Consider the following 24,804-nt stretch of genomic DNA (forward strand, 5'->3'; position numbering starts at 1 on the left):
GTATAATGTGGCAGTTAAGGCATAGGCTAAAGAGCCCCGAGTTTGAATAATTTACTAGCTAGTGACCTTGGGCAAGGGCCTTAACTAGCTGTGTCTGCTCATTTGTAAAATGAAGATGTTAATGTGAGCTCCAGGAGGCTTGTGAGGATTAACAGCTATGATGCTGTAAATCTGGACACCTGGCTGTGATAAAGCCTCAATCAGGAGTGGCCTCTGCTCTTGTTTTTCTTCTCTAACCTTACTGGATCCTAGTGGAAGCACTGGTAAACTGGGCAGATAGCACTGTTCTTCTTTCCAGCTGAAGACACTGGAATTGGGAGAGGCTGACTTGCTAAACTTTAGCAGCTAAAGTCGTATAAGCTAATGGGTAGATGAACTGAAGTGAGAAGCTATGTCTTCTGCAATTTAGTCCTGTGCCTTTGTCCTGCTTCATGCTGTTGCTGATTCGGCTGTGGCTGAGGTTTCCTCTCCCTGGAGTTTAAAGGCGCAGAGTCTGTAATCATGGGCATCTGTTGCCACTGTCCACACACACTGTCACCCGGTGACATTCCACTTATTGTTGATCTCTGCATAAATTACGTTTTTCTTTGAGGTTTATAGGTGGGAGTCAGTTCCTACAGGGGGTAGGGGAAGACAGTGGGAAAGCCATAAGGAAGTCACACATGGAAGAGCTTTCAAAGGGGGAACCCCTCTCTCCAACTTCCAGTAATGTGTTGTAATATTACTAGAAAAAATAGTCAGCTTTATTGCTCAGCGACTTAACTGCTTTCATCTGCAGCTGGTGGTTCTGGTGCAGAAATAATATTTCCTAGCATATCCCCTTTCACATACATGTGTCTGGTCCCTGAAGAGGCGGGGTGGGGGGGGGGGAAGGGATCATGGCTCTGTACAGAGAGCTCATAGATGTGGGTCAGATTTTAATTAGGATGTTAATTGGTAATTTGCAGTGGAAAAGTATGACCAAGAATCTCTTTATTGTACAAAGATACAGAAATGCATAAAGGAAGAACGTTTTTGAGTAGCCCCTCATCGTTGGTTCATTTTTTTCTCATGAAGAAGTGTACTTAATCTTCATAGATGACCTTTCTACTTTCAGGTGCAGATGGCCCCCAATTTCATATCTTTCAATTCATCATTTTTGACCTTCTCAATCAAGCAATTAAAAATGTATGTGCCCAGGATAGTGTTGGATGCTATAGGTGATACTGGAAGGTAGAAAGTCAGCACTTAGCCTAGGGTGCAATTAATATAAATGCTAAATAGGTGTGGCTCTGTCTCCTGAAAAGAAGAGATCAGAGGGCTCTCAAAGAGTTTGAGAAAGCTTCCTGGAGGGGGAGAAGGGATGTGTCCTTGCTGCAGGGTGAGAATGGCCTTTCAAATCCCCATCACCTGGGGATGCAGGAACAGTGGGTGGCATTAGGGATAGAGAGATGAAAGAGTAAAGGTACAAATAACTGAGACCTCGAGGCTGATGCCCCAGAACCACCCCAGGTATCCCAAAAGACTAAAGCACATTTACTTGCTGGGAAGCCTTCAGGATGGAAGAATATTAGTGGCAAGACAGAGCTTCCTCTGACGGGCTCCCGGAAATTCACAAGACATGAGAGAAGATTTCTTGAGTGGCTATGATAGGCAGTATCTATTTGTTGAATACATTTGCTAAATGTATCAAAAATATCTAGGAAAGTCAGGGTTAGAATTAGGGCTAGGGGTGTGAACAGTTTTATCAAAGTATAAGTGATTCTTCTCTATTATTGGGAACAGGGGTTAGAGATGAGGAAGTCACAGGCTCTCTGGGAAAGGGAACTGGAGGGGAGGTATCGGGAGATGACTTTGATTGGGACCTTCATTATTAGACACAAAGGCTCTTGAGTCTTGCCCAGATGTTGGATGCACCTTAGCAAGACCTGTGGGTTTGGGTCGCACTAAGTTAACTCATAAGAATCTAACACATCCCATTTTCAGATTATTAAGTTATATCTGAAAGATGAAAGTGCCTAGCAGACCCATTTACTTTTTCTCAGCCAGGTTTAGGCATTTTCCTCACGGCAGGGGAAACCAGTTAAAGGCTGGAGGGCTACTTGCTGAGAAAAGAGAACAAGAGAGTTGACTGATTCACAAAGCCATGGAAGCCTATGATATGCCCTTCACCTGTTCATGAACAAGGACTTCCTTGCTGGCAGGCCGGCCGGCCAGCCTCCCCCTTGCACATGATTGCACGTGGTAGAGACGCCTCGCCGGATGAAATGCTCTTCTTCAAGTCTCCTTTCCTAGACTCCCAGATATCACCACCAGCCTTTACTTATATTTGTCAACCACATGTCAGATGTTTATGATTTTGATTTATTTAGTTATGATCATCTCGCCCAAATTGGAGGTCATTTCTCTTTGGAGAAAGTCTAGTACTTTTGAGTACTATTTTGGCAACTACACCAATTTTAGCTTCAGTAGAGGTGTGTGAACTTGGAGTCACTCTTATCAGAGATAATCAAGTATTGGATCGGCCTCAACTTGGATCAACATCTGGCTGAAGGTGCAACTGCAATAATAATAGGTTCCTCAAGCATCAATTTGTGTGAGTCCACGAACCTGAGGACTTTGAGCTGAGGAAAAGAGAAGAAGCATCTAGAGGTAAGAGAGATGGAGGGGAGTGGTGTGTGGGGGAGATGGGATAGGATGGTATTTGGCAGCTGCCCGCCCCTAACAACCCCTTACCCCAGGAGCACAATTACCTAGCCTGGGCTTTTGGGGAGAGGGGCTAAAAGCATGAGCTGATAAGACTAATTTTTGTGGGGTTTTTTTGGAGGAGGATCAAAGGGAATATAGTGTCTTCAGCAGTTTGAAGGTTTGGAATTTTGGGGGTGTGTTGGGAGGTGGCACCTGAGGCACGGAAGGGTACGGTTCTCTGGGCAGCATGCCTGAGCAACTGGTGCTGGGGCATGCCCTCCTCCTGCCATGGATGAAATAGTCCTTGGCCAGGCATACATGTGGGGTGCATTTGTGATCAGAAAAAAATGGCTTTTAATATACGTATCATCCAATACAGAAGAAGGTATTTATAAATAGTTCATTCATGTTTGGGGAAAATAAGAGCATGAAGTTTTTAGCCACCAGATAAATAGAACACTTTCCATTATTATCAATTTACAGTGTTTTCACACACGTCATTTACCCTGTCTTATATAGGTGTTGACATTGCTTAATAAAGGTGAATGTGTCAAAATATATAAAGTAGTGGTTCTCAAACTTGTTCTCTGGAACTGTAGATTCCTCAGGAGTGCTCAAAGGTGGGTGTGGATTGGGAGAAGAGATGAGGGAAAAGTAAAGCAAATAGTCTTTTACCTTGTTGCTCCTTCAACTCATCTGTTGAATTTTTATCTGTTTTCTATGTTGAGCTTCTGATATGATATCGTTATGAAAAAGGGTGTATGTTTTCAAAAGTAAGAGCGCCACTATTACGTGAGCTTTCAAAGGTTAAATTTTATCCCGAATTATAGGGCTGCCCTGTATTTGGAAAGTAAATCTCCCTGTGAATATCGTACTCGAGTCAGGACGTTGGCTGTGTAATTGTTTGTGGGGATCAGAGTCTCTCTCCCAGGCCTGATTATCATTAATAATAGAAATGTACCTTTGGCTTTCCTAACGCCACCTTGACTTATGATTTATCTCTCTGACAGTTGTGGCTCCCAATCTGGAGATGAGCACAGCCACATTTCCCATTTTTGAGCCTCAAGACTTTGCTAAGGATGAATGTAGGGCAGGGTTCTGGGCAGAGGGGAGATGAACCAACAGGAGGGTTGCTAATGGAAGAGAGTGGAGAATCCAGCTTGGAGCAGAGGAGAAAGAATTGCAGGCTTGGGGGTGGCTAGGGGTACTGAGATAGAGGCATCCAGGATGCTAAGAAGTGAGATTTGGAAACAAAGGCAATTGTGTTTAAACCATATATATATTTTAAGAAAACCCTCATCTATATAATACAATTCCTCACGTTAAAGAATGCCGAGGCAGCACGGTTTTGTACAGCAAGCACAGCAAGAGACCGTGGGTTGCGGTTCTGGTGCTGCCTCTGTTCTTGGCTTTGTGACCTTTGAGTCTGCTTCCTTATATATAAAATGAAAGTGTTAAACTAAGCGCTCAGCAAGCTTCCTTCTCTGCTGAACAACCTGTGCTTTAGGGCAAGTGTTTTCATGAATATCTATGGATGTGCCTCTCGGTGCACATTTCTCATATTTCACGTTTCTCATATAAACACAAATTAGATATTTCTTTTTCAATCTATGTGGTACCACCATCTGTTCAGGATGTTTTTCAATTGAAAGTTCCATTTTTTTGAGCTTTAACAAGATTTGGGTGGAATCTTTCATTATGAAATATGAAACATGTATTTGGAACATCTTTCATGTTGAAAAAGCACTGGGTTAATGCATTTTTCCCGTGTTTCATTTTGACACTAAGCTGTGTTAGATATAAAATAAAATGGCATTACAATAAAATTAAATGGCTTTAAAATTTGCATTATCAGTCATCTATTATTTAAATACTGTATTTCATTTACAAATTTTAAATTTGCCAGAAATATTTTGGTAAACTAGTATAGCTCACACATGAATACACACGCACACACATTTTATTTTTCCTTTTGTAAATATAAAAGAAGTTTGAAGGATATACACCAAACTTAATTGTGGCCACCTCTGGGGAATGGACTATTAGAAGGGCCAGTAAACTTGGAATTTCTACTTTAGGTGCTTTTGTATTGTTTGTTACAATGAACACATTAGTTTTTATAATTTCATTCATGTGATTTGTTATGGAATGAGCCTTTATGATAAAGTATCTTATTTTATTGGATTTATAGATACAATCACCATTTGACATAAGTAATTTAAGACCTAAAGTAAACTAGTATCATTTTGTTAGACCATGTAGAGAAATGAATACCTCTTCTTTGATGGATTTAGGAGTTGATGGTGTTCTTTTGGGTGTGTACTTGGACGGGGTTCATGTGTTAGATAATGTAAGCGAAGACTTTTCTCCAACCCTTACAAGGCTTGAGCCCAGAGATGAAAAATAAGTTTCATCATACTTGATTGTGGCTAGAGTGATGTGTTGAGAAAGATTCTGAGATCATATCTAAGTTCCAATAACTGGCCTGACATGGGTACTAGAGGATGAAGAAAATGGCTAATCATTTGCCATTTTTGGCCGTCCCTGAAGTCAGGACTTTTAGATGATAAGTTTCTTTATGAAGGTAAACATTTCTTTTTGTCCAAATCTCTTAAGGACTCTAGTATATAGGTTATACTTAATCAGATAATATTTTATGTCGTTAGTGGACAGTTTCATGATAAATCATGTTAAGATTGCAAGGACTGGCATCTTTTGTATTCCTCATAGAAGCTGGCATGATACTGTACTTAAAAGAACTCAAGAACTAATGACTAATGAAATAAATGACTGATTTGTTTGGGCAATGTGAGGTTATCGATAATAAGGATAATCCAATCTGATTGAGCATCAATTAAAATAAATAATTTCATCCTCCTTTATAGAAATATTTACCAGATTGATGTTAAGTTGAAAAAGTGAGCACTGTGACTTATAATTTCTTTCTGTGACCCTCTTCAATCATCTCAATTTTTGACACCAAGAGAGAGTTAAATGGCTTACATGCATGAAGGTGGGTAGCTCAATTTTTACATTTGTGGTTTAAAAGGGCGCCAATGTTACGCATACACTGGATGTAGAGAGAGGGTTACACATACTGTTTACATTCATAAGGAGTAGCTGGTGGAGAAGGAAAAATACAGAAAGAAAGTCCTGTCCCCCCCAACCCACCCCCACCTTTTTTTCTAGGAAAAAAAGAGGAAAGCACTTAATCAATCACAGAGTAATGTGAAGCTGCCAGCGTACTGTTTCTCCACTTATTTCAGACTGAATTTAGAAACAAAATCCCGTATTTGGATGACATCCTGCTTACAACCATATGAACAAGATACTTACTCATCCATCCATTCATTTAACAATTTCTATTGAGCACCTACTACCTGGCCAAACACTGTTCTAGACTCTGGGAATAGAGTCGTGGGCACAAGACTGCGCCCCTGCCCCATGTTATTCATTACCGATGAGAAAATTAAAGCTCTCCAAAGTGTCTTGCCCAACATGGTAGAATTGGGACTCGATCCTCAGTTCAGTGTTCTAACCTCTACGCCACACTATCTCACGTAATTTTGGAGGACCCTGGTTGATGATCAGCAGGATGGTTCTGTCTGCCTTTTCTTTACTCTCCCCTTGTTTGTGGTCCACTCTTTTCCATCCTATGCAGAATTGTATGGATGCAGAGAGATTCGCTGTCTGTGAGAGTGTCCTAGGGCAAATCATATTCAGTTTCTGAAGAGTAACCTAAGATCATGCTATTAAAAATGATATGTGAGTAAAATAAAGAAATTGGAACAATATTTTTCCAAAATCTTGAGTTTTAATTTGGTAGAATGGAACCAGCATTTAAAAAAAAAAAAGAATTTTAAAAATCTTAGAGTGCATCAAAGCTAGTAAGGTAAATATTATGTAACACTTTTATTCCATGATTATATGTTTATATTAGGTTGCAACATGAAAATTTTTCTTTACTATTGGTCGTGGTCAAAAACATTTGAAACACATTGGTTTAAAGGGCATCAGGTAAGATAGTGTTTGTGACAAAAATAGAGGTGTATGATTATCCTTAGCTATCATTTGAGTGTGTGTGTTGTTTACCTAAAGCATTCATAGCAATAAAGTAGAATTTGTGTGATGAAAGTACTAGTAGAAGTTATCTGGCGTCTGAATATACGCCTGAACAGATTTTTTTTTCTTTAAACACACACTCGTTGCAGTTACTGGTTTCCCTGTGTCCTATACTTTTATTGCGGTTTCCTGTATTGAGTGGTTTCGTTATTTTTTGAAACATATTTGTTTTGTAATTTAATTGCATGGCATATAGAGAAACTTGGGGAAATAAAGTAACTAATTGAGGCAATGTCCTATACATTATCTGAGTATGATAAAGTCTACAGCTGATTATAATAGAGTTGTTAAATATTACATACTAATTTTAAAACTGATTTAATATTTTATTTTTCTCATTTAATTTCTAAATGTTAGTGGATTTTGCCTGAAGATATTTATATATTAAAAAAAAGAGTAACAGATACAGTTCCTTAAATTGGGGTTTTTCATAAATTATAGGAAAAATCACTAATTTGGAATTTGTGATAATTTGGGCAGGGATTGCACTGACTGATACTTTGGAAAGATAAGAGCTTGATGGTTAAAAGAAAACTGTGCAAATAGATTTTTAGAGTTTTAAATATGTGCCTAAATACATCTTTGGAAGCACATAAGGAAAAAAATCTACTTTTCTGTGTTGTAATTTATTTCAGAGATATGTGTAGAGTCTCAATTATTGAGATGACCAGGACAGAGGTGTATTTAAATATTATGTGCTTATTCTTTGTAAGGCATGAATTTATTCCCTAGAGTAAGCTTATAATCTAATTATGGAGACAGAAACATAGAAGAAAGGCTAACCTTAAAAGGGTGTAGAGATGTTTTTCTCTCCTCAGGCAGAGGACAGGAGAACAACATACAAAAGAAAATTTCCTTGAGAAGGGTCTGGGCAGGAAAGCTGACTGAGCTCTGGTTGCTGGTATCAAATACCTTCCAGTGGGATTGCATTATGGGCACGTTTACTGTACTTGAGTTCAACTAGTCAAGGTCAAGAGAAAGAAAGAGAAGAACTAACTAATAGCGCAGGAGGTACCTAGCATTTCACACAATGGGTTTATATTCTGGAATAGTATATCAAGGGGATGTGAATCTCTTCTTCCTTTAGATGGTCTTAATTCTGCTCAGCTCTTACCAGATACATAAATATTTTTAGTTCAGCACAACTGTACCCCACTTACTCTCAGCAAACAACCTGACATCCTACCTCATTTAAAAAAAAAAAAAAAAAAAGAAGAGGCTATAAATTGTGAACTGCTTCCTTCCCATTCATCCTTCCCCACCCCTGCTGTTTATTGTTCTCTTCTCCAGCCTCAGATGTATCTCTCTTAGTTAAGACCCGTCTTCTCTCCTCCAGGACTTTGCTCCCTCAGTTATACCCTCTCCTTCATAATCAAAGGCTGAACATACAGAGGATAACCTCAGAGGTTAAGCAGTATGCCCATGGTCACACATTTAGAAAGTACAAAACCGTATTCCAACCTGGCATACTTTGGCTCCAGAGCCAGGTTGGAATACGGTTTTGTACTTTCTAAATGTGTGACCATGGGCATATTGCTTAACCTCTTTGTGCTTCAATTTTTCCATTTGAAAAATGGGACTAGAAATAGTGCTTACCTTATAGTGCTGTGAGCACACCATGAGCTAAGGCAGGCTAAGGGGCTTGGAACAGTCTCTAGTACAAGCTCTCAGTGAATTGTTAGTTTCCACCATTCCTCTTCCTCCTCCTCCTACCACCGTTAACCTACTAATCTCTAAATCTCTATGGTTTTCACCCCTTAGCCCATGTTTGCTGAACCATTTCCTATTCTGGAAAAGAATAAAGCCAAACATTCTCTTGACCCCGGTCCCTTTTTAACTACTATATTCTCTTTCCTCTTCCTTCCCAAGTGTTTTACAGACTATTCAAGGTTAGCTGTCTCTACTTCTCCCTCTTCTATTAGATTTTATTTTCTTTGTAGAGATTGTTTTTTTTAATGGGATATTGACTAGATACAAAAATTATAAACCATTTTCTGTTTTGACTACTCTGAAACCCTATGTATTTAGTACTTTTAACTTGAGTTCCGTGTCCCTCCCTAAATCCTTCCCTCCCCATTTCTCTCTGAGTGTTTTACTTTCTTCATAGATTTACTTAATATTTGTGCATATTTATGAATACTTTTGTATATTGTTGAACTTTATAATTGGAATTATACAATATAAATTATCCTGAGGCTTCTTTTTTGAGCAAAACTATAATTTCATCTATTTTTATTGGCATAAAGAATGTCATATGCCAAAATTTATTCATTTTCCTGTTGATGGACATTTGGACCTTTTGCTCTTCTAAATGGGTTTGCTATGAACATTCTTGTATGTGTATCCTGGCATACATATACACAAGTTTTTCTAGGATTCATACCTAGGAATGGAATTTCTGGGACATTTAATATATACCCCTTTGTATCATTGAATATTACAAATTGTTGGTAAAGTGGTTATGCTATTTGATAAACCCATCACAAGTGTAAACATTCTTGTTAGACTTTTAAATTTGGGGATGTGAAATGGTATCTGACATCTGATTTGATTTGATTTCTATTTATTTATTGGCGCTGCACAGCTTGTGGGACCTTAATTCCCTGACCAGGAATTGACCTTGGGCCATGGCAGTGAAAGCACTGAGTCCTAATCACTGGACCACCAGGGAATTCCCAGCATCTGATATTTTAAATTATGTTATCAGATTACCGATGAAGTCAACCATCTTTTCATTTGTTTCTTGACCATTCTGTTTTATTTCTCAGTGAAATGCTTTGCCCAGTTTTCTTAACATTTACTGTTTTGCCCAGTTTTCTTTTGGATTGTTTATCTCATTTATTTATAATTCTGAGATAATAAGCCTATCTCCAAATTTGTGGTTTGTCTTTTCACTTTCTTTATGTCCTTTCCTCCTCCTCTAGCTGCTTTTGAAAAATTTTTGTCACTGATTTCCAGCAATTTGATTATGATGTGTCTTAATGTGGTTTTCTTTTTCTTTCTTTTTTTAAAAAAACAACTTAGATATAATTTATATGCCATACAATTCACTCATTTAAGGTGTACATTTTTCGACTTTCAGTATTTTCATAGGGTTGTGAATCTGTCACCATAATCAATTCTAAAACATTTCAATACCTAAAAAAGAAACCTCATACCCCTTAGTCATCACTTTCAATCCTTCCATCCCCCGGCCCTAGGCAATTACTAATCTGCTTTCTGTCTCTCTATACTTGCCTGTTCTAGGAATTTCATATAAATGGAGCCATACAAGATGTAGGTTTTGTGACTGATTATTTTTCACATAGCATAATGTTTTCAAAGGTCATCTATGCTGTAGCATGTATCGGTACTTCATTTATTTAATTGCCAAATAAAATTTCTTTGTATGGGTATATTATATTTTATTTATCCATTTGTTGAAAAGACTCATTTTTTCCCCATTGAATTGACTTGGCACTCTTGTAAAAAATCAACTGGCCATAGACATATGGGTTTATTTTTAGACTTTCAATTCTGTTCCGTTGATCTGTATCTAGTCTTCTGCAAGTACCACATTGTCTTGATTACTGTAGCTTTATAGTAAGTTTTGAAATTGGGAAGGCCGAGCCCTCCAACTTTGATCTTGTTTTGCAAGATTGTTTTGATAATTCTGGTTCCCGGGAATTTCCATATGAATTTTAGGAACTGCTTCTCAGTTTCTACATAGAAGTTAGCTGGGATTTTGATAGATTGTGTTGTACTTATAGATCAATTTCAGGTGTTGCTTTCTTTATTTCTAGTAACGTGTTCCTCATTTCCTTCCGAGTCCTCACTGGTAGCACCATTAATGCCCATATTCTTACTAACAGTCTAAGGCTATCTAGGCTTTCTCTATCATGTTTCTCAAAATTCTTCCAGCTTCTCCCCACTGCCCAATTCCAGGGCTATTCCATATTTTTAGGTATTTGATGTAACAGCATACCACTTCCAGGCACGAAAGTCTATATTAGTTTTCTATTGCTGCCATAACAAATTCACATAAACCTAGTGGCTTAAAACATTTATTACCTCACAGTTCTATAGGTCACAAGTCTGGGCTGACCCTTCAATAGCTCTTTAGCATTATCTCTCACCAGTCTTTGTGTATTTTAGGCTTTAGTGATAACAAGCTGCTGGTAGTTCCCTGTAGATATCATGTCATTTACATATCTCTGCACTTCTTATGGTGTTCCCTTTACCTAATGTATTAGTGTGGGCTGTTGTAACAGATTACCATAGACTGGGTGGCTTAAACAGTAAACAGTTATTTTTCACAGTTCTGGAGGCTGGAGGTCCAAGATCAAAGTGCCAGCATGGTTGTGTTTTTGATGAGGACCCTCTTGTTGGTTATGTCCTCACATAGCCTCTCCTTAGTATTTGTACTCAGAATGTGAGTTGTGGTCTCATTATCCCCTTATAATTTTTTGATAATCCCATCATAAGTACTCTACCCTCATGACCCCATTGAAACCTAATTCTCTCCCCAAAACCCCACCTCCAAATATCACATTGGGGGTTAGGCCTTCAACATACGATTTTGGGAGGACACAGACATTCAGTCCATAGCATTCTGCCCCTACCCCCCTCAAATTCATATCCTTCTCACAGGCAAAATACATTTATTCGATCCCAACAGCTCCAAAAGTCTTAACCTATTTTAGCATCAACTCTAAAGTCCAGAATCTCATCTAAATATCATCTAGATCAGCTCTGGGTGAGACCTGAAGTATGATTCAGCCTGAGGCAAAATTCCTTTCCAGCTATGAGCCTATGAAACCAACTAGTTATGTGCCCCCAAACTACCATGGTGGGACAGATATAAGATATACTTTCCCATCCCAAAAGGGAGAAGTAAGAAAGAAGGAAGGGATGGTGGGTCTCAACTAAGTCCCTAACCTAGCAAAGCATACTCCATTAGATCTTAAGGTTTGAGAATAATCTTCTTTGGCTGGATGTTGTATCTTCTGGACCTACTGGGGCAATAGTCCTGACTCTGCAGCTGTGCCAGGCTGGGGTCGTGTCCCTACCACTCTGGGTGGGCCTCACCCACACAGCCCTGTTAGGCAGTGGTCCCACCCTTTGAAACCTAGATTGGGGCAGCCTTGCCCTCTCTGGGCCCATGTACTCTGGGTCTGTGGTGGGAATGGCAGCCTGATAATCTCTGCATCTTCTTGAAGTGTCGTTCTTTCTCTTGTCTTGAAGAATAGTGTATGATCACAACCGAATAACTCTATGGTCAGGTCCTGTAGGATCTGAGAAGTCTGACACCCTGCCTTCATTTTGTCCCATCTCTTCCCCCTTCAGTTCAAACTGGCAGTGTTCCTGCTGGGGTGGCTGATTAGGTCAGGTCCATGGTTCACACCCATACTAATCTCCTTATCAAACAGTCAGTCAGACACAGTGTTCTCTCTAAACATATTTCTCATTTTTTTTGCAATATGGATAAGCTGAGACTCTTCCCAATCTTTAAGTTCTTGGTTCCTTTTTGCTTAACAATTTTTTCTTCAATTCCTTTTTCTCTTTTCACGTTTTACTATAAGCCATCAGGAGTAACCAATCAGCTCCTTCAAAACTTTGCTTAGAAATCTTTTCAGCTAAATATCCAATTTCATCACTTGCAAATTCTACCTTCTGCAAAACACAGAAACATGAACACAATTCAGCCAAGTTCTTTGTCACTTTATAACAAGGATTGCCTTTCTCCATGGCCCAATAGCGAGTTCTTCATCTCCATCTGAGATCTCATCAGAAAGGCTTTTACCATCTATATTTCTACCAGCATCCGTACATGATTGATTACTTCTGTATTTTCTAAGAAGCTAGACGCTTTCTCTACAGCTCTTCTCTTTGCTTTCTGAGTTCTCACCGAATCTTCTTTAAAAGTCTCTTCACAGCAATGTTGGCTTTTTCTAGCATGCACCTCAGAACGTTTCCAGCCTCTGTCCTTTACCCAGTTCCAAAGCCCCTTCCATATTTTTAGGTATTTGTTATAACAGCACCCCACTTCTCGGTACCAGTTTCCATCTTAGCTGGTTAGGGCTGCTTTTACAGATTACTATAGACTGGGTGGCCTAAACAACAAACAGTTATTTCTCACAGTTCCAGAGACTGGAAGTCTAAGATCAGGGTGCCAGAATGGTTGGCTTCTTGGTGAGGGCCCTCTTCCTGGTTTTATCCTCACATAGCCTTTCCTTAGCGTGTGCATGCAGAGAGAGGGAGCTCTGGTCTCACCATCCTCTTATAAGAGCCCATCATTGGGAGGTCTACCTTCATGACCTCATCTAAACCTAATTCTCTCCCCAAAGCCCCACCTCCAAATACCATCATATTGGGGATTAGGACTTCAACATGTGAATTTGGGGTGGGGACACAGACATTCAGTCCATAGCACCTATCATGCTCATCCCACTGTATTAGCTGATGTCTTTATTTTCTACATTAATCTATAGAGTAATCTCTTCTAGAAAATTGGATTCTGCTGCTGAGTTGAGCTAGGTGGCTCAACTCTGTATTCCCGTAATAGCATGAGGTTCTTCAGCTTCACTTACTATGTTGTATCAGAATTGTCTTTCACATGTTGGTCATTCATGGATGTGTGGAAATTTATATCTTGTATTATCGGACTTTTGCTATTGTAAACATTGCTTTATTGCCTAACCTTGTTTGTATGTCATATAGCACATTAGTCTAGCTGCAGGATATATTCTTTTTTTTTTTTTTTAGGATATATTCTTAAAACTGGAATTGTGAGATCAAAGGGTACACACATTTATACTTTTGATAGATATTGTCCAATTGCTGGGATATACCAATTTATACTCTCACCAGCAATACACGAGGAATGACAGTGCCTTTCTCCAAACCCTTGACAACACTGTATGTGTTAAAATCTTGGAATCTTTACCAATCTGATAAGTGAAAAATCTCAGCATAGTTTTAATTTACATTTCTCTTGTGATGAGCATCTTTTAATAGATTTAAGAGCTATCTCTGTATTCTTCACTAAATGAACTGTGTCTGTTCATATGTTTTGCTCATTTTTCTATTGAGTTGTTGGTCTTTTCCTTACTGATCTGTAGAAGCTCTCTCTATATTAAGGAAATTAGCCCTTTGTCATGAGTCACAGAACCCTCCCTCCCCCCACACCCCGCTCCAGCTTGTTGTCTTTTAACTCTGCTTATAGTGTGTTTTGTCATGCAGAAAATTTGATTTTGTTACATGCTTGAATTTATCAATTTCTTTTTCATGGCTTTAGGAGTTTGTGTCAAACTTAGGAAGGCTTTCCTTACCACAGGAAGTAATTTCAAGTATGTTGAAAGCTTACATTTATTGCATTCTTTGTAATTTAAAAAGTTGATAACAATATAGAAGTTCAATAATTGGAGAATGATTGCTTTAATTGTGATATCGCTACATAAGGGGTTATTATGCAACCTGTATAAATAAGGTTTAGAGGAAGTTGCTCACATGTTTACAAATGAATGTCATGGGGAGGTGTTTGTGTTCAGGGTGAGACCAGAATCAAGACCATTTCTATTCCAGATCATCTCCATGACATAAAAAAATGGAAAGGAATAAGTGGAAGGCAAATTAATAATTGTAACTGGGTGGTGAGATTATTTTATTATGATGATTTAAAATGTCTTCTGGTTCTTTGTCAACTTCTAAAACGAGCGTGTCTTTTTATAGTAAGGAAAAATACCACACGGATGGCCCTGCAATTCTGTGTGCATCGTATACTGTGTGCTTTGTAGGATCCACTTGCTTCAGCTACTTGACATTCTCCACACCCTCAGCAGCCCAGCAATGGGACAAAGAAAACCGATAATTGTTTGTCCAGAATAGAGCTAGTTTATCCAGATTTTCTTCTTTTCTTTTTCTATTGTCAGATATCAGGATCTCAGGGAACATTCTCCTTTATGTATTTCACTGTGGAATAAGTGCAGCTCAAATTACAATGGTACCCTAAAGTCAGTGTGTAATAGTGATTTAAAAAAAAAATTCTCTTTGAAATTCTTACTAGTGGTCTTTCTTTCTTTTAAAATTAAGCCTTTTTTCCCCTTTTTTGCTCTCTACACCCTCGTAACACTTGGGAGAGTATTTCTTCTGGGCTCTGTTGAGTTATAATTTCCAAACAATAAAATGCAGCCAATCTCAATGCTTGAATTTTGACAAATGTGTTTATCCTTAGAGCCGCCACCACAATTAAGATAGAACATTTGCATCAGGAGACTACAGAGGCCTGACTTTAAAATATATATAATTTAAAAGATATAATTATTTTATACTAATATACTCTGGAACACCTACTACAAGGGTGACAGTTAGTTTTAGGTAGAGTTTTCAAAAGAGGTATAAATGTTTGAAAAGTTAATGGCTTATACAGTAACTGTATATAGTTAAATAATTAACTTCACAAAGGAACTCTGCTTTGGTTATAGCATAAAATTGTAATAAGTAAACACGATAAAGAGCCATATGAGCCATTAGTTGAATTCTTTGAGGTGCTGAGACTTCAAAGGGACAGTCTTATGCATTTTGGGTGTTTTGATTTCTTTACATTTCCTAGTCATCTTTTTTTCTTAATCCTGCAAGGCATTTGTTTATGCTCATATCAAAATGAATGATACTCTGAGGCAACTGGGGAGCATTAGCAAAATCCCTTCTTTAGGATCTTATATGTGAGTCTGTAAACATATTAGCAAGACTGGAGAAATTGAGATAATTAGGATAGATATATAATAGCAAGTTTGGCAAACATGATTAAGATTTCCCCACAGAGCAGAGTGTTTCCCGGTAAAGAGATTATTTTAAATATCAAACCTCATTTCAAAAGAGAAACACTTAAAGAAGCTTTCATCTGTTGGAGCAAGAGCCTATGTTTGTGTAAATCAAACCATTGCACAATCTCAGAATCTGAATGTGGAAATTTCATAGATTCTTTTCAGTGTGGTACAGTTAATGCTGGAGGTGGGTGGGAGTGGGGATCAGTGCTGTTATTTTGGCTGTTTTGGTTTTATTCCCTCACATTTCAGGGCTTGGCCACCCTCCTGTTCATTCTGCCCATCAGCTACTTCTCCCCTACTCTTCTTTTGTCCTGTTTTCTCTTTCTCCTTAGCCTCTTTTCTTGGAATTGTAAAATAAACAAAAAGAAGGCTCTCACTTGCAATTTCACTTTTTATTCTGACTACTATAGATTGAACTTCTTAAAAACTGTGTACTTCAGATAAAACAATGTTAATACTAAGTTTTATTAATATGCTTTGCATTTGAGAACCCTCAGGTGAATTGATCCAACCTGGAAATCTAAGTTGAAAGTTACTTCTTCAGTCTTTAGATATTTTTTTTCCTTCTGTTTGCCAGTAGTTACAATGGTTTGCAGGGCATCCAAAGGATTAAATACTAATTTATCTTAAGCATCGTTATGTGTTTATAGAATTGATGTAGAGATTAGAAATGAATGTATATCCCAACTCAAAATAACAGCTAAATAGATTTAGTAAGCAATTCAGAGGCTTGGATAATGTTATTGGAAAATCATGGCTATAAGGATTTCTATAAAAATATATTATCAGAAATTTGTTGGGCCATTTACTGAGAAAATTTGTACAGCAAATGAGTGCCAGTTCTCTAAATTTCATAGCCTGGCTGACTATCTTAGCTAGTTAGCTGCCTTAAATTCCTTTGGGGGTATAGTAGTGTATTTGTCTGCTAGGGCTGCCCTAACAAAATACCACAGACTGGGTGGCTTAAGCAACAGAGATTTATTTTCTCATAATTCTGAAGGCTAGAAGTCCAAGATCAAGGTGCCATCAGGGTTAGCGTCTGGTGAGACCCCTTTTCTTGGCTCATAGACAGTTGACTTCTCTCTCTGTCGTCACATGGCTTCTTCTCTGTGGGTGTGGATAGAGAGATCTCCAGTGTCTCTTCCTCTTCCTATAAGGATACCAGATCTATCAGATTTGAGTCCCACCATAGGACCTCATTTAACCATAATTACCTCTCTAAAGGCCCTATTTCCAAATATAGTCATATTTAGGGTTAAGGCTTCAACATATGAATTTGGATGGGGGGCATAACTCAGTCTTTAACAGGTAGAATAAATTATAAGTAAATAATTATAAGTATGCAGTGATACTACTTGGGCTAAGATTGTGTGAACTAGTTAGCATTGTACCATTTTTTTTTGTATGAATCATAGAAAATAGTTCATTATGTTATAGTTAAAATTTTTTTTTTTCTTCAAGATTTACTTGGTTCTTTTCTCCTGCTAAACTTAAGCTCCTTGAGGCCAGGGACATACCTTATTGCAGTAGCTTTCAAGTTCTTTTGTCTTTAATCTAAATTAAATGCATTTTACATCATAATACAGGACAAACACACACATACTCAAAATAATTTCTCAAAGCAAAACCTTATTATGGAAATTGTGATTTTTTTTTTTATCCTTTCATTTCAATAGGGAAAAAATGCTGCTTGTGACCCACTAGATTGATTTCATGACCCACTAGTAATTTGTGACCCACTGTTTCGAAAACGGTGGCTTATTAGGTTTTGGTTGATAATACTTTACAGAGCTCCTGGCACATAGTAGGCCTTCTGTAAATGTTTATCAATATATGAATGATTGAGTTGCATGAGTAATAAGGAGCTAGAGTAAACTAGAGAAATTCTTTAGAGGCAGATTTTGTCGATTACTTGTTGTCCTTTATTACTTAGTATTCCTGTTGGCTTCTATTCGTGGCAGTGTTCCCAGACTGACTGAATTCAAACCTCTTTAGGTGGCAAGTGTTTTGTTTTTTTTTTAAATACTTTTTATTTTAGAGTAGTTTTAGATTTACCAAAAAAGTTACAAAGGTAGTCAAGAGAGCTCCCAGATACCCAGCACCCAGTTTCCCCCATTATTAACATCTTTCATTTCTATGGTATATTTGTCATGATTAGTGAAGTGAGCCAATAATGAGATGTTATTATTAACTAAACTCCATACCTTATTCATATTTCATTAGTTTTTCCCTAATGTCCTGTTTCTGTCCCAGGATCGCATCCAGGATAGCACATACATTCAGTCCTCTTATCTCCCTAGGGACCTCTTGGTGGGGACAGTACCTCACATTTTCCTCTTTTGATGACTTTGACAGTTTTCAGAAGTACTGGTCAGGAATTTTGTGCAAAGTCCCTCAATTTGGGTTTGCCTGGGTTTGTTTTCTTCACAGTTAACTGGGCTTTTGGGGAAGAAGACCATAGAGGTAAAGGAAGAGGATACGTGCTGTGAATATGACTTATTACTGTCGATGTTGACCTTGATCACCTGGCTGAGATGGTGTTTGTCAGGTTTCTCCACTGCAGTGTTCCCTTTTTCCCCTTTCCATACTGTACGTTTTGGAAGGGAGTCACTGTGTGCAGCTCACACCCAGGCAGTGGGGGTTACACTACCTCCTCGAGGGCAGAATGGCTACACAAATTATTGGGAATTTCCGTACACAGGATTTGTCTATTGTCCCTCCTTATTTATTTATTTATATCAGTATGGGCTCATACTGATATAAATGGATGTTTTATTTTATACTTTGGCTTGTAATTCAACACTGCATGAATTATTTTGTTGCTCAGATAGTTCCAGTTTTGGTCATTGGGAACTCTTTCAGGTTGGCTCCTGTGTCCCTTTGAGATACTGCCATCATCATTTTGTTTTTGAGCACTTCCCTGCTTACTGGCTTTACAAGATGCTCTAGGTTTATCTTGTGTACTCCGTGTCCCAGCCGTAGAATCAGCAATTTCTCCAAGGGGGCCGATTTCTTTTATCGGAGGATGTTATTGGAAAGAAAGATCTGAGCACTGGGTGTGCTCTTTGCTATGGTGTGTCACTGCATCTGGGTCTTCTCAGACAGAGATAGGAAATATGAACCTGTGTATTACACATATCTCTAACTATTTCTATATCCATCTGTATCTTTGTTAAGCTAAACATGAGCTCATAATGATATCTCTGACTCTAATCCAGTATGACATGGCTTATTCTAGCCTTCCCCTCTTTCTCATCTGTAACCTTCCTCTCCAACAGTGAGAGAAACTTGGCTCTCAGCATCCACCATCTATTTACTAATTTTTCATTCCAGTATGTGGTTTCAGAACTGTTAATTTGTACCCCCATGGGAAACAACTTTACCAACTAGAGTGCAGCCCTTATGAACAGTTCCTCTTGTCTTTAGTCCTTTCCAAAGTTACTTAGGTCATCACCCTTTTTCTCCAACCCACTTCAGTGAATTTATGCCATACATTAGCAGTGGATTCTTTTATCACAATCTGCATTTCATTCTGGGATCCCTTGACCTCCTGGTTGATTTTTTTTAAGTTTGCATACATTAAGGTTTACTTTTTATGCTACATAATTCTATGGGTTTTGTCAAATGCATCGTGTTATATATCCATTACTACATTACCATACAGAATAGCTTCACTGTCCTAAAAAATCTTCTGTGCTTCACCTAGTCAGTACTCTTCCCTACCTAAACGCCTGGTGAGTTCAATCTGGTTTTCATCTTTACAGTGTTCCCTTTTTTAAAATGTTATATGAACAGAAACATACAGTACGTAGTCTTTTGAAACTGGATCCTTTTACTTAGCAATATGATTTAAGATTCTTCCATGTCATTGCATGAGTTAGTAGCTCATTCCTTTTGATTGCTGAATAATATTCTGTAGTATGGATGTATCATAGTTTGTTTATCCATTCATCTGCTGAAGGATATCTTGCTTGCTACCAGTTTTTGGTGATTATGAATGAAGTTGCTGTAAACTTTCATGTACATGTTTTTTGGGCAGATATAAGCTTTCCAATCAGTTGAGTAAATACCAAGGAGGGTGGTGGCTGGATGGTATGGTATGTTTATGTTTAGCTTTGTAATAAACTGTCAAACTGTCTTCCAGAGTGGCTGTACCATTTTGCATTCCCACCAGTATGATGGATTGTTGCTCTGCATCCTTGGCAGAATTTGGTATTGTCAGATTTTTTGCTTTTAGCTGTTCTAATAAATGCGTAGTTGTATCTTGTCTTAATTTGCATTTCCCTAATGACAAATGATGTTGAGCATCTTTTCATATGCTTTTATGTCATCTGTATATCTCCTTCAATGAAGGGTCTATTCAGATCTTTTGCCCATCTTTTTAATTGACTCGTGTTCTTATTGTTTAGTTTTAAGTACTCTTTGTATATGTGCTTATAAGTCCTTTATCAGATATGTGATTTGCAAATATTTTCTCCCAGTCTGTGTCTGGTCATGGGCATGTGGGTTTTAAAAAAGTTTTTTGGGTGATTCTGAACTTCTAGTTCAAAGTCCCAGACCTGATTGAAATAGGAGAGTTGGATCACCTCTTCAGCTACCTTCTCCACTCCTTTTCCACTTCTTACTAGTTAGCCTCTCTGGGTCTTGATGGCCTCATCTGTAAAGTGAGGAATATTAATTTACCTTCCAGAGAGCGGGTATCTTTCAATTTTCAGTTCTATGATTCCGTGACCACCTGACCTTTTGAAACCCTCCTGGAATGCTACCAGTATACAGTTAAATCTCCTTACCTTTCTAATTGCTTTCACAAAGGAAAAGAACTGCATGATCCCGACATCGAGAGCCTTTTATTTCTTTGTGGAATTTTATTGCTCCCACTGCCTAAAACTCAACTGTTATGATGGCATGCCAAAGTGAAATAAATCTGTCAGTAACTTTAAAATGACAGTAGGACAGAAATCTACTGGATCATGTCCCAGAGGTACTGCTCATAGAAATGAACTCCATGTTTACCGTGTATTATAACTTTGTACACTTGTAGGTAGGTGAGAAAACAATTTGGCAGTTTAGAATTTCTCTCTATCCTTCCTCTGTGTAGTTACTCCATCATTAAAAAGCAGATCCCATTTCTATAAAACTCGGGGTTTTTTTCCCTGCAAAAATGTCCCCTGAAGGGCAGAACAGAAAAACTACAAGTTATTAGACTCACAAAGAGTAAGGGTACAGTACCTTGAAGGTTATCTACAGATGGAATAATTTTAGATATTAATTAAACCTTAGAACAGTAACACAAAAAGTACAAAAATAATTGCTAAAATTTCCTAACAAAATTGAACTTGTGGAGGCTCTTATACCATCCCGTGGTGTTATCAAATAAATGTGGGACGTGGAGACCCTTTTCAACTTCAATTTTAGTGCAATGCATTATAAACTCAAACCTCATAGTCAGACAGTCCTATTACCCATTTAGTTTCTGTTTCTGGCTTCTGCCATTATGCCCATGTTGTCTTATCTTAATGATTTTGTGGGAGTAGCATAGCACAGGCTCTGGAATCAGAAAGAGAGAGTTTAGAACTTCATTACTTATTAGCTGAGAGATTTTTGGCAAGTTCCTTAACCTCCCTAAACTTTGTTTCCTCATGTGTACCATGTAGATAATAATAGCACCTACTTGGATTGCTGTGTCAAAGAAACTAATATAACTTAAAGGGTGCTTGGTGCAGTGCCTGGCATAAATTTGTTGCTGCTGCTGCTACTACTACTCATTTAGATGAGGTCACCTAGGTGTTGTATTTTGAGTGAGAATATCAGAGGACCAAAGACATTTCAGGAGCCTGTGAAAGAGACTGTTGTTGAAATTCCCTGGCAAAATCATCCTTGTAGAAACTCTTACCCTTCCCAAGAGGCTCAGAAGTAATGGTCAGAGAAGTAAGAGAAAAACCCAGAGAGAAGGGTACCATTGACACTGAGAGAGGGTTATTCCAAGCAGGAAGGAGTGGGGAATAGCACCAGAGGCTGCAGAGAGATCCCAGACAAAAGGGATTGGCTTACCGAGTACAGAAGGGCATCCATGGAGTAGTGATGGAGACAGGATAGCTGACAGCTGGGGGTTCAAGACTGAGGCATGAAGGATGCTGAAAAAGTAGAAAGCCCAAGTGGAGGTTACTCTCAAGAAGCTTGGAGGAGAAGCAGGATTATAAAATGTAGCTAGAGGTGATCTGGGATTTGGGTTTTAATTTTTTTTTTTTAATTTGGGAGAAATTTTAATATGTTTGTTTATAGAGGAGAAAGCCAATGGAGAGTTAAAGATGGGAGTTTGAGGAGATACAGGGGTGCTGACTGATGGAATAAGTTTTTTGAAGAGTTGGGAAGGCATGAGAATTTACAGGACACACGGAGGAAGGAGCTCTGGACAAAAGAAGGGGCAGGATGGGTGATATAGACAAGCTCATAAGTAGTGGGAAGGCGAGGAAGGTGAGAGTTTGTTCTCAATAATCTCAGCTTTCCAGGAAATAGGAAGGTGGTGAGGGTGTTGGAGATAGTTTGAAGAGAGGGATGAAAGTTTAGAAAAGCTACCCATCGAATGGGATTGAGCTGACCTGGCGATATCAGGCAATATCCGTCTTCATGAATGTCTTCATTTGTGGGAGTTTTCCCAGTATTTCTCAACAGAATATGGGAGCATCATAATCAGATGGTTAAATCTGACCTTGTGTTTTTAATAATTTTTTGTGGTTTTGAAGCTTTTCAAGATAAAAAAATTGAAAGAATGAATTCCCCTGTACCCTTGGCATGGATTCACCAATTGTTAACATTTTGCCACGTTTGCCTTATAACACTTTCATATATAATAATTACGTTGTTGAACTGTTTGAGAGTAAGTCAGACTTTATGATTGTTTAATCTTAAATACTCCAGCATTTATCTCCTAGGAACAATGACATTCTTCATAACCACATAACAGTGATAATACTCAAGAAATTTAACATGGTCACAATACAATTATTAAATGGATAGTCCATATTCAAGTTTCTCCAAATGCCTTTATAGCTTGAAAAAAAATCCAGGATTTTTAGAATCAAGCATTGCATTCAGTGTAGTGTTTTTCATCTCATTTAATCTGGAAGAGTTTTTAAGCCTTACTTTGTCTTTCATAACACTGATGTTTTTGAAGCATACAGTCTAGTCATTTTTTTTGAAGATCCATCAATTTTGGTTTGTCTGTTTCCTCATTGTAAAACTTGGGTTTTGTGTTTTTAGCAGGACTACTACATATGTTATGTTGTATTCTTATCAGTGATTGCATCGAGGCACACTCAATTTGTTCCATTATTGGTGATACTAAATTTGATAATTTGGCTGAGGTGGTATCTGGTAGGTTTCTTTACTGTAAAGTTACTGTTTTCACCTTTTAAATTAAGAAGTAATTTGTGGGGAGATAGATGCTTGGGAACTATGTAGACTATGTAAATATCCTATTCTTCAATTTTTACCCTCTAGGGTAAAGGTGTAGGAGTTTATGTGTTAAAGCAAAAGCTTAACAGTCACTGGGGACATTTTGGGAGGAGGAGGAAAATATATCTTCTGATAATCACGTGTAATTATTGGTGAAGTTCATGGACTAAGAGTTCAAGGTATCAGCCTGCTAACTCCGAAAAGGAAAGGAAAATTTTAAATAAGATGAACAGTAAAGAATATGATGAAGGAGTTATGTAATTAGTGCAAGGCAGTTCATTGTTGTTTTCATTTTTAAGTGTGTTTTAAAAAGTTTTAATGAAAAGTGTATGATAGATTGAAAGCAAAATAATATATGGTGCCGCCGTTCAGTCGTAGATGTTCAGTAATTCTCCTGTTTTAATCCTCTTCCTTTATGGATCTCAGAGTCTGCATCTTTCTCAGTTCAGTTTATCCAGATAAGAACTCTCTGGTTTCCTCTGGGGGTCGGGGTGGCATGTTTACCTGACTACAGGAGGGACCCGGTCACCCAGTTGTTCTGTATGCAAAATAAAAACTTTCAACCAATGCTTTTCTGACAGCCTCATACCTCGACTTCTTACTCTCTGGCACTGCTGAGTGTCCAGCCCCTGGGGGGGGGGGGGGCTCTTCTCCATTCCTAAGTCAGTTACTGCTCTTGCATTTGCTTTTCGTCTTTCAAAATTCATTGAACTCTCTCCAAGACAGCTCATGTCTCTCCTCTGATGTCCTTGTTTTGGCGGAGGTCTGGAAGAGAGATAAGGTAAATAGATACAGTCAGCCTCCCATATCCTTTTACTTTAAAATGAGTGGCTAGTACTCCTAAGTTATGAAAAGCCTCTACCCCCTTCCCTATTTCTTGTATCATCTTGCTTATTGCAGTTGAATTTTATGATGAAATTTTAATTATAATAGAGAGAAAACTAGAATAACTATCAATATTTGGCATTTGTGTACTGCTTTTATTTCTTTGCTCCAAAGGCCAGCCTTTGGTCAATCATTGTCAGCTTAGTTTTTTTCATGCCACATGAAACAGGAATGAAAATTGATGCCATTGATTCTATTTTAAATCACTTCTGACTGGTCCTGGTTGCTTATTAATAAAAGGTGAAAGTTTGGGGTTGTTTTTTTCACTTTTAATGTGGTATTTTCATTTCAAGCTAGACACTGAATTTTCCTACTTAAAACTTTAAAATTCATATCCACACTTTGTATAATTTGAATCACATCAGTACATTTTACTATAGAAACAGAAAACACATAGCTGCTTAAATCAGTGGGCCAGCCTTACTAACTTCTTTGAGAGCCAGAAGTGGCTGTGTTCTTCCATCTCATGTACCATCCTGGTCTTTGATATATGGCTAAGCAACATGATTATTTTGTTGCACTTTCCAACATGCATGTAACAGAAAATCTTTGCCACATAGTGTAAAAAATGTTGACATATATCAAACATCACCTGGTGAGCTTACTGCGTTCACCAAATATCAGTCGGTTGAAGAAAGAAATGGACATTAGTCAGTGTTGCTTTGGGAAATATAAAAAGATGTTCTCATGGAGGGCTGTTTGAGGAAGTGATGCCTGGCTGAAGAAGTCATTGCAAACAGTGACAAGAGCAGGGAACGGGGAAGAAATCCTGTGAGCCGAGAATTACAGTCTCTCAAAAAGGAGAAGTGACTTGAAGGTTGAGAGGCTAGCCTATGGCCAGTGAGAGGTAGTTTGGCCAGAAGCCATG

General features: G+C 38.2%; 1 protein-coding gene across 2 annotated transcripts in view; it reads left to right on the forward strand.

Moving 5' to 3' along the window:
• The window catches only part of PLAGL1 (PLAG1 like zinc finger 1), a 150,739-nt gene that overhangs the window by 53,910 nt on the left and 72,025 nt on the right, over positions 1-24,804 (forward strand). Inside the window, exon 1 of one of the 2 annotated variants that reach the window (XM_036870950.1) lies at positions 2,117-2,631. The exons of the other annotated variant lie outside the window; for it this stretch is intronic. The gene's annotated coding sequence lies outside the window, so the exon portion shown is untranslated. Of the gene's footprint in view, positions 1-2,116; positions 2,632-24,804 lie in introns of those variants that run through there. 2 annotated transcript variants of the gene reach the window in all.

This window comes from Balaenoptera musculus, chromosome 12 (genome assembly GCF_009873245.2).
Source record: "Balaenoptera musculus isolate JJ_BM4_2016_0621 chromosome 12, mBalMus1.pri.v3, whole genome shotgun sequence".
NCBI classification, from domain to species: Eukaryota; Metazoa; Chordata; class Mammalia; order Artiodactyla; family Balaenopteridae; genus Balaenoptera; species Balaenoptera musculus.